Below are 8,525 nucleotides of genomic sequence, written 5' to 3'. Positions count from 1 at the left end.
GCTTACGTGAACATTGTGATGCATTATATAGTTATTGTGTACACAACCATACAGATGGTTATAAGAATCCAGAGAATAAGAAAAGCTGTGCGGTTTTATTCCAGAATTGAAAGTTAAATGTTTCTCTAAACCTTTTTGAAAAACATCCCCCTGGGACATGTGGTGCCTGCAATCAAATGGAGACTGCGGATCATGTTTTTCTTTAATCCCTAAAATTTTCATTGAAGGACTGTTGTTGGGGAATGGACTGGAATGTGAAGGAAGGACACTAGGACATTAACCCGAACGCTGAAGACGTCTCCGCTTAATTGTATAACAGGTCATAAGTCTTAACCCTTGTGTTGTCTTCCTGTCAACATTTTAAATCAGCACTTTTGACACTTTTTATTTATGTTTTTAACTTTTTCTTACATTTGTCCCTTTTGATATTTTCAACACTGCGTAACAATAAGTTAGTAAGTTTAGAGTACAGTTCTTTTTAATTTATGGTCAATAGACCTAATTTATACTGGTCGCCCAGCGTCAGGTTGGCGGGCTGGTCGCCCAGCGTCACGTTGGCGGACGTCTGGTTGGCGGGCTGGTCGCCCAGCGTCACGTTGGCGGACGTCTGGTTGGCGGACGTCTGGTTGGCGGACGTCTGGTTGGCGGGCTGGTCGTCCAGCGTCGGGCAGGTTTTGAGCTGTTCGGGTCCGTTCAGGGGCAATTGAACATCTGCAAGTTTTTGAATAGCTGCCTCAGCTTCCACTTCATTGGTTTCCAGTTGTGCTGAAAAATATGTCGAAGTCGTTAAGTTCCAACTACCCTTGACATTTATTTAAAGAATTTACCACTACAGCTTCTTTGTTTATTGAAAAAGTATTAAGACTTCCTTTTAAGACTTTATTGCACCAAAAGTCTTCATTGGTAATTAGGCCAGTGGAGTTTGTTCAACATACAACAACATTACAGAATCATTAATGAGATTAAGCTAGCACAGCAGTGTGTTCATGTGCTGCATTTACTTGGTTTGGAAAATTCCATTATCTCTACAAAGCTCCATTGACTGGAGAAGTGCAAAGGCCCTCTTCACGGAGATATCATTGGGAGACATATCTGTAGTACAAAATAAATTCAGTTAGTGTCTGTAAGTAGCTCTTGAAAGATTCTGTCACTAACGTTCTTACCTCTAATCATTCTCCTCTGCAGCTCATCATCATGTCTTTCATTTGTGTCACCGACTGGCAAACTCAAGCCTAAGGACAATGCAATTGCGGTTAATCAAATGTTTCTGCTGTTTGACGGCACATTTCATGAACTTGTTCCAGCTAAATTTCATTTCAGTAATTTAACCTACTCTTTACATTTGCTATACTCCAAAACCTATTTGAACAAGATTTAAACGGAAGAAATGTTACAACCTTTGTTAATCCAAACAGTCAGCACACAACAAACAAAGGCCCAAACAGCTGCCATCACTCCAGTCACCAAGAGAAAATGGTTCCTGTGCTACATGCCAGTTTAAAAACCCATCATGCAGGTAGCACAGCTGTTGCTGATCAGCTCTAATTGGCTCTCTCTACAGAGTCAGTGCTAGTTGAGATTCAGCCCATGAAAAATGGGAATTTGGAAGCAAAGGACAATTATAGACTATATTGTAAAGAAAGTCCAGGAAGTTGGGTTTTTTTACAAGAAAGAAAGTCAATGAGGTTTGTCTGAACACTGTAAATTTGCGTTAACTTACTGGCACCGTGCTTTAACTTCCTGATTACAGTATCATAACTGTACATGTTTTTCTACAGTATAATACCCTTACTGTAACTTAGTTTTACATTAGTAAAATATACCCTTATTGTAACTTAGTTTTACTGTTTAAAGAACTCGACAGTGGCAAAGCCCCAGGGATTGATTAAATTCGTTGAGAAATATTGTAAGGAGAGGTTGTCTTGGTTGATACACCTCTTTAACATTGCGTGGAGGTCTATGGGGGTGCCTAAGGAGTGGCAGACCAGGGTGGTTGCTCCCCTCTTCAAGAAGAACGGCATCTGCCCATTACAGGAGTATTACACTGCTCAGCCTCCTTGGTAAACTCTACTCCAAGGTGCTGGTAAGGAGGGTTTAGTCAATCCTCAGCAAGGAGTGTACCAATGTTTGTAACAATTCAGCAAACGGCGGTGGTGGGTTTTGAACCCACGCCTCCAGAGAGACTTGAGCCTTAATCCAGCACCTTAGACCGCTCGGCCATATTACTTGCAAATATCACACAAAAAGCCAATACTTACATACTAAAAAAGGTTATCACACTTTGTCATTTTTCTCTGGCATTGTTGATTTTAGAATATCGTAACCAGCATTAAGTGAGTAGGTTTAGGTCTGTGTGAATATGGGCTGAGCATTTACCCGGGCTGAATTTGTGAACATCTTCTTTTGCATATTTACTGTAAAGAGTCATTACCCCTCCAACTGACAACTATTGGTCCAGAGACAATAGGATATACAGTTTTAGATTGCAAGGGACTTCCCTTGCTGGTAAGTACGAGAATTGCATGGAGCCAGGACGTTGCCCACAGGTCTATGGCAGCGCTGCACTCCCAAAGCAAATGCCTCACAGGTCGGGTGCAGGATGAGTGTGCTGACACGCCCATAACGGGTGCATAACGGACCTGAGGATCAGATGAGTCACCATCCATGACAACTCATGTAGTCGGTTTGGGAGAGCCCCAATGAAACATTGATTAATGTTTCCCCAAAGAGTTGAGGGTTCGCCAAAAGCCAGCCCACGCACTGGACTCACTGGAATGAGAGAGCGACGATTTGTTATAACATACACTTGTTCTTGCTCAAGGTGAAAACGTTTTAAAAAGGTCTCGATAAAAGCATAGGTTGGTGGCAGGGTCAAAGACCCAAGTACTTCAAGATCAGAGGGTAAGATCTTCAATCTTCTGAGGTATGATTCCATCCAAAACCGTGCCATAGCTGCAGTCTTAGGATTTCTGGTCTGACCTTGTGTGCGCAAGTTTACGCAAACACCGTCATCACATTTAAGAGTAAACTAAAAACTCTCCTCTTTGATTTAGCTTATTGTTAGGGAGTCGCAGCGTTCGCCTAGATGGGCGCAGATGGGCGCATGTGGGAGGGTGTATGTCCGCAGACATGGTACCCCTTCCCTTCTCTACTTCTCTTCATAGTCTTCAGATTAATTACCATATAATATAATAAAACTAGAGGAAGGCGGTGCAATACAGCTCGATCCAGTAGGGGAGAATTCTAGCCCGACCAGGCTCCTCTCTTTACCCTGTCTCTCTTAGTCACACTGTGAAGGTTTTAGACTGCCGGGGGACTTCCTTTGACACACTGAGCTCCTCTCTCCTTTATCTTTCAATTTGTGTGATTCCATGTCCCAGAACTGCTTGTTACTAACCTAGCTCTGGCGAGTCCTTTTTTTTTGGGTTGTCGTGGTCGAGTATTTAAGGCGATGGACTAGAAATTCATTGGGGTATCCCCGCTTAAATCCAAATCCTGCCGACGACAGGCATCCCATAACGGTGGTAGTAAAACAATGACACACCAAATTAGACCAAATCGCAGATGTCCCTTAATGATCAATGTTGTATTATCTCATAGGTACTGGAAGCCACCCGTCTCCACCAATGCATCTCTGAGCATTTATTTTCAGTCTCAATGCCTAGATGTGTTACAAGATTTGCAGTGGAATCTTTCTGCAAAACCTCTTATTATCACAGAGTAAATCAAATGATGCAACAATTATTACAAAGGCAATAAGGTGGAACATTTACTTAACACGTGTCTAACAACTTTGTTCACTTCAACCATGTCCTGCTTTACTCAGCAGCTGAGAAGAATTTGACCAAATTTGAATAGCACAGTTTTGTGGGTTGTTGTGACCTCCTTGCACTTATGGTACCTAATGCAAATGTGTCTCAATGCCCAGATGTGTTGCAAGATTTGAAGTGAAATTTTTTTTATTGCCTAGTCATGGTTGTATAGTGTTGAGCATAGCTACCTTCCAAGCAGTTGACCTGGGTTTGATTCCCAACCATCGCAGTTGCTTTCTTTGAGTGATGTTCGTGAAGAAGTCAGTAGAAAGGTTACTTGCCCAATCCGGTTTGATAAAACATTTTTATCTCTTTTTTGGTTCAAATAAGGGAGCATATCAATAAATATATCAAGATTCCCCTACGAGGATCCACAGACTCAGGCAGTCTACTGCGGTTTGCACTTTTCTCATGTCTGGCATTAATAATCCATTGAATAGGTTATGAACATTCCTTGGGAATTGTGGACAGAAACATTGGTGGATCTTGAGTCCCACCATAGGATTTAGCCTGTATTCCAAAAGATGTAAAGTTACCATGTTTTTCTACACAGTAGACATATCTACTGCTGTATTCACTGTCTGTGGCAAGTCCTTTAAAACCTGTTCTTGACTTGCTTTTTCCCACATCCTCTGAACGCTTAGCTAACTAAATGACTAAAGTTGGCTAATAATTGTTGCTTTTTCATCTTTGTTGTGATTGTTGTGTGCCTTCAATGTCATACATGTGGATATTATGATAGAAACTGCCTATCAAACCCTTGCAGCTCTTTTAAAGGTTCCATGGTGTAATGGTTAGCACTCTGGGCTTTGAATCCAACGATCTGGGTTCAAATCTCGGTAGAACCTGTTTTTAAGCGACAGAACAGGTGAGAAAGAGAAACCTTTCAACTTTCCACATTTAGTTTAAAGTAAGCTTACAGGTTTAACTGTGTAATAATAATAAGTATGACAATCATCAATGTCCCGCTATCAACATGAATGCCTTTTCCGTCAAAAAAAGCAAATCATCTATTTTTCCAGTGTCTTCTTCTCCTCCTCAGTGGCTTCACTCAGCCTGGCAGTGGTGTATCCAATCTACTCAACCTCATTGGGCAGGTTTGCATTTTCTTAGACGGCATATTCTCCTGGGCCTGGTGGTAGCTGGCGGCACCAGAGCACCTGAGATGTCAGGGTTTCATTCTCCACCTCTGAAAAGTGCCGTTTCTTAGCCGGATTATGTCTGGCCATGTTGTAAATAGCAGGGGCGAGACTTCAAAACTGAGAATATATTGGGGCGTGATATTTAAATTACGATCGTTTCCAGACGCTGCATTTATCAATGTACAATCATTCTTACACTCTGATTAGTGTGATACGAACGTTTCATGAATCTCACGTAAAGCCTGTCGTAAGAGGATTTCTGCGCTCATATCTGCGCTGGATTTCTACGTTAGGTTGATAAATGAGGGCCATTAGCTCTAAGGATGTGCTTCAATACATAACTGAAGTGAACACACGAATGAGAAGCAAAATGGTGTTATGTCATAAGCTAAAGCATTTCCCAAGCTAAAAGAAAACAAGGATGTCTTCTGCAAACGCACAGCTGGAAGTGCTTGAGAGCACTTTTGAGGTGTAGTGTGATTTTTCGGCTTAGGGTGTGTCTAGGTGTGAGCCCAAATAGTCGTTGAACGACAAAGACAAGACAGTGATCAGGCGGTAGAACCGGGGTATAGAAGTCCCGTCCATGCAACCGATGGATATGCTCAAAACCTGTATACAGCCCAACCACATATCAATTACATCACTGGAAAGACAGCATTACTACAGGGTCCTGACAGGGTAGTGGATGTGTACATGTCAAAATGTACAGTACACTGCCAGAACATCATTTTCCTCGAGAACATTACTTATCATGGTGCTGTCAACAACTTTTCCAGCAGTTATATCACGATTCATCTCACCATGGAAATCAGGTTGAGGGTCATAGTCTCTTGATGCATCAACCCTTCAGAGTGTCTACCATTGTGTCAGCAGCAAAATAGAGCTAGTAGAGGATGGTTTCAATCAATCAACCTCTTGGTCATGAGACCATTAGAACTCCAATGAGCCACACGGCTGAAATTCACCCCAGATGGGACTTGAACCCACAATCCCTGGCTTAGGAGGCCAGTGCCTTATCCATTAGGCCACTGGGGCTTCACATGTACCAATGTCACCTTTTCAGGAGAAATACATATACAGTTCTCGAGCCATAATAAAATAGTATCCTTGACCTTTGCTCTCCAAAAGCGAAATCAGTTCATCTGCAAAATGGTGAGAATCGGATGAACAGATATGACAACACAGTCACCTTGACATTGAACCTTTGACCTCCAAAATCCCATCAATTGATTTGCGAGTTCATGTGAATGTTTTGCAAAATTTGAAGAAATTCCCTCCAGGGGTCCTGTGTTATCACATTCACAAGAATGGGAAGTGCGTACGTATGTAGAGATGGTCAGACAACCCAAAAGCATAATACTTTTAGCAACAGCTGGCGCTGAGACATAACAAGAGACAAAAAAAGAGGTGGGGGTGATAGAGTTGAGCCCTGACAGAAGACAGAACTACAGACAAAAGATGTGAAATAGTGCCAAGTGTGATCAGAAGAATTGGAAAAAAAACTAGAACTATAAAAGACAAATATTTTTTCGTCAAATTAATTTACCACATAATCAATAATATAATAAAAACTATAGGAAGGCAGTGCAGTAGAGCCCAGTCCAGCAGGGGAGAGTTCTTGCCCGACCAGGCTCCTCTCTTTACCCTGTCGCTCTTAGTTACACTGTAATAGTTTTACACTGCCGGGGGACTTCCTTTGACAAACTGAGCTCCTCTCTCCTTTATCTTTCCATTTGTGTGCATCCATGTCCCAGAAGTGCTTGTTACCAACCTAGCTCTGGCGTGACATTCCTTGGATGAGGGAGGCTCCAAAATCATGCTCACAGTTGTTTTTCCAGCATGAACAGCAGAGCGGAGTGGTGCAGCGGAAGCGTGCTGGGCCCGTAACCCAGAGGTCGATGGATCGAAACCATCCTCTGCTGATTCATCTGCTTTGTAATATCAGTAAGGCTATTTCCAGTCTGTTGATGTTTAACAAAATATCTGTTGCTGCAAGTGTATGAAGTGAAATGTCTCCACCTGCTGATGAGTGAACTTAATGGCATGGCACGTTTATTTATAAAAATGGAAACTACGGTGCTCATACCCGCCGTAACACCCATAAAAACTGGAGCGTAATACAATAAATATACTACACTACAGTACATATACTACATTACAGTATTATCCTACATTTAAAGTGCTTGTGTTGCTATCTGATAGCCTGAGATATGAAAGAGAGAGCATACCGCTTAGTTTGTGTCACAGGAGGTCTTAGTCTACCACTGTGCTCCATAACCCTACCAGTCAGATTACAACAGGAGGTAACAACTTTGCAGCTCTTTTAAAGACTCTACCATAATACCTGCTGGAGATGCCAGGTCCTCATACATGTAAAGCATGCGCTCTACCACTGAGCTACATCCTCTGAAGATTATCAAAAATGTTTGACTATTTCCTGAGAAAGACTTAGACTTATCTTTATTAATCCATTTGGGATGACTACCGCAAGGAAATTGAAATATCTCTGAATACAAGGAGAAACCTGGCTAAAACATGTAATGTTAATGTTGTATATGGCTTCAAAACCTGTAAATGCAACTGTGGTGGCTGAAAATCAAACCTGGGCAAAATGCTTGCACTGCTAAGATATAAATGATAATTAAAAAGTAACATTACTAAAAGAAAGCTACTGCGATGGCTGGGAATCCAACACCGGTCAACTGCTTGTAAGGTAGCTATGTTGACCACTTTGCCACCATCACTGGACAATGCACTGTTAATTGCAAATCTTGCAACACATGTGGACATTGAGACTGATTTTTGCGTTAATCACCATGCCCACAAGGAGATTGTACTTTTCTCTTTCAGAATAAGATCTACCGCAGCTCTTTTATAAACTGGACAATAACACTTGTTCGAGATGCCGGGGTTTGAGAAGAAACCTGGGTGAAATATGTCATATTTATGTTGTATATGGGTTCAAAACATGGCGGTGGCTGGAAATTGAATCTTGGCAAAATGCTTCCACTACTATGGTACAGAGAAACATGACAAAGAGTGATAACAATTTTTAATAAAGAATTGGCAGTTTTTAATAAAGTATTGGCTTTTTCCTTGCAAAGGTTTCTTTTCCAATAACATTAACAAGCATATCATTAGTTACGATGCCGGTGTTTGTGACAATGTGGATGGTGGCTGCTTGCTTGTAGTGTGGCCGAGTGGTCTAAGGCGCTGGACCAAGGCTCCAGTCTCTCTGGAGCCTTGAATGTGACTATTTGAACTTTTTTTAGCACGGTTTATTGAAGTTTCTTTTACAGCTTTAGTTCATTACGTTACCTACACGACATCTATGCTCAACCTGTTTTGGTAATTTCATTAAACCATGGCAAACCGGGGTAAATCCGACACCTCGAAAGTAGGCCGTAGCAAACCACGCCTTTCGCCTGAGCCCGAGGCTGCTCCAGTACTCGATGCTAACGAGCATCTGCTAAAGTGTATGGAGGAGATGCTAGAGGGTGTGCGCTCAGATCTTGTGAGTAAATTTGACGAAATTGTGTCCGGGGCTGTGAGAAGGGAGATTACGACTGCT

The 8,525-nt window shown here is 41.9% G+C and overlaps 1 long non-coding RNA gene and 2 other non-coding genes across 3 annotated transcripts; 1 reads left to right on the top strand and 2 right to left on the bottom strand.

The window, feature by feature from the left end:
* Positions 1–1,032: 1,032 nt before the first annotated feature.
* LOC117941568 lies at positions 1,033–1,536 on the bottom strand. Its single transcript, XR_004655922.1, has 3 exons — positions 1,398–1,536; positions 1,164–1,232; positions 1,033–1,092 (listed from the first exon to the last, which is right to left on the bottom strand). It is a non-coding gene; the product is annotated as an uncharacterized LOC117941568 (long non-coding RNA).
* Positions 1,537–5,916: 4,380 nt separating this feature from the next.
* Positions 5,917–5,989, bottom strand: trnar-ccu. The gene has a single exon. It is a non-coding gene; the product is annotated as a tRNA-Arg (tRNA).
* An 815-nt stretch (positions 5,990–6,804) lies between these two features.
* Positions 6,805–6,876, top strand: trnat-cgu. The gene has a single exon. It is a non-coding gene; the product is annotated as a tRNA-Thr (tRNA).
* Positions 6,877–8,525: the final 1,649 nt, after the last annotated feature.

This window comes from Etheostoma cragini, unplaced genomic scaffold (genome assembly GCF_013103735.1).
Source record: "Etheostoma cragini isolate CJK2018 unplaced genomic scaffold, CSU_Ecrag_1.0 ScbMSFa_98, whole genome shotgun sequence".
NCBI lineage: Eukaryota > Metazoa > Chordata > Actinopteri > Perciformes > Percidae > Etheostoma > Etheostoma cragini.
The sequence above is the reverse complement of the archived record's forward strand: the minus strand, read 5'-3'. Positions and strand labels throughout refer to the sequence as shown.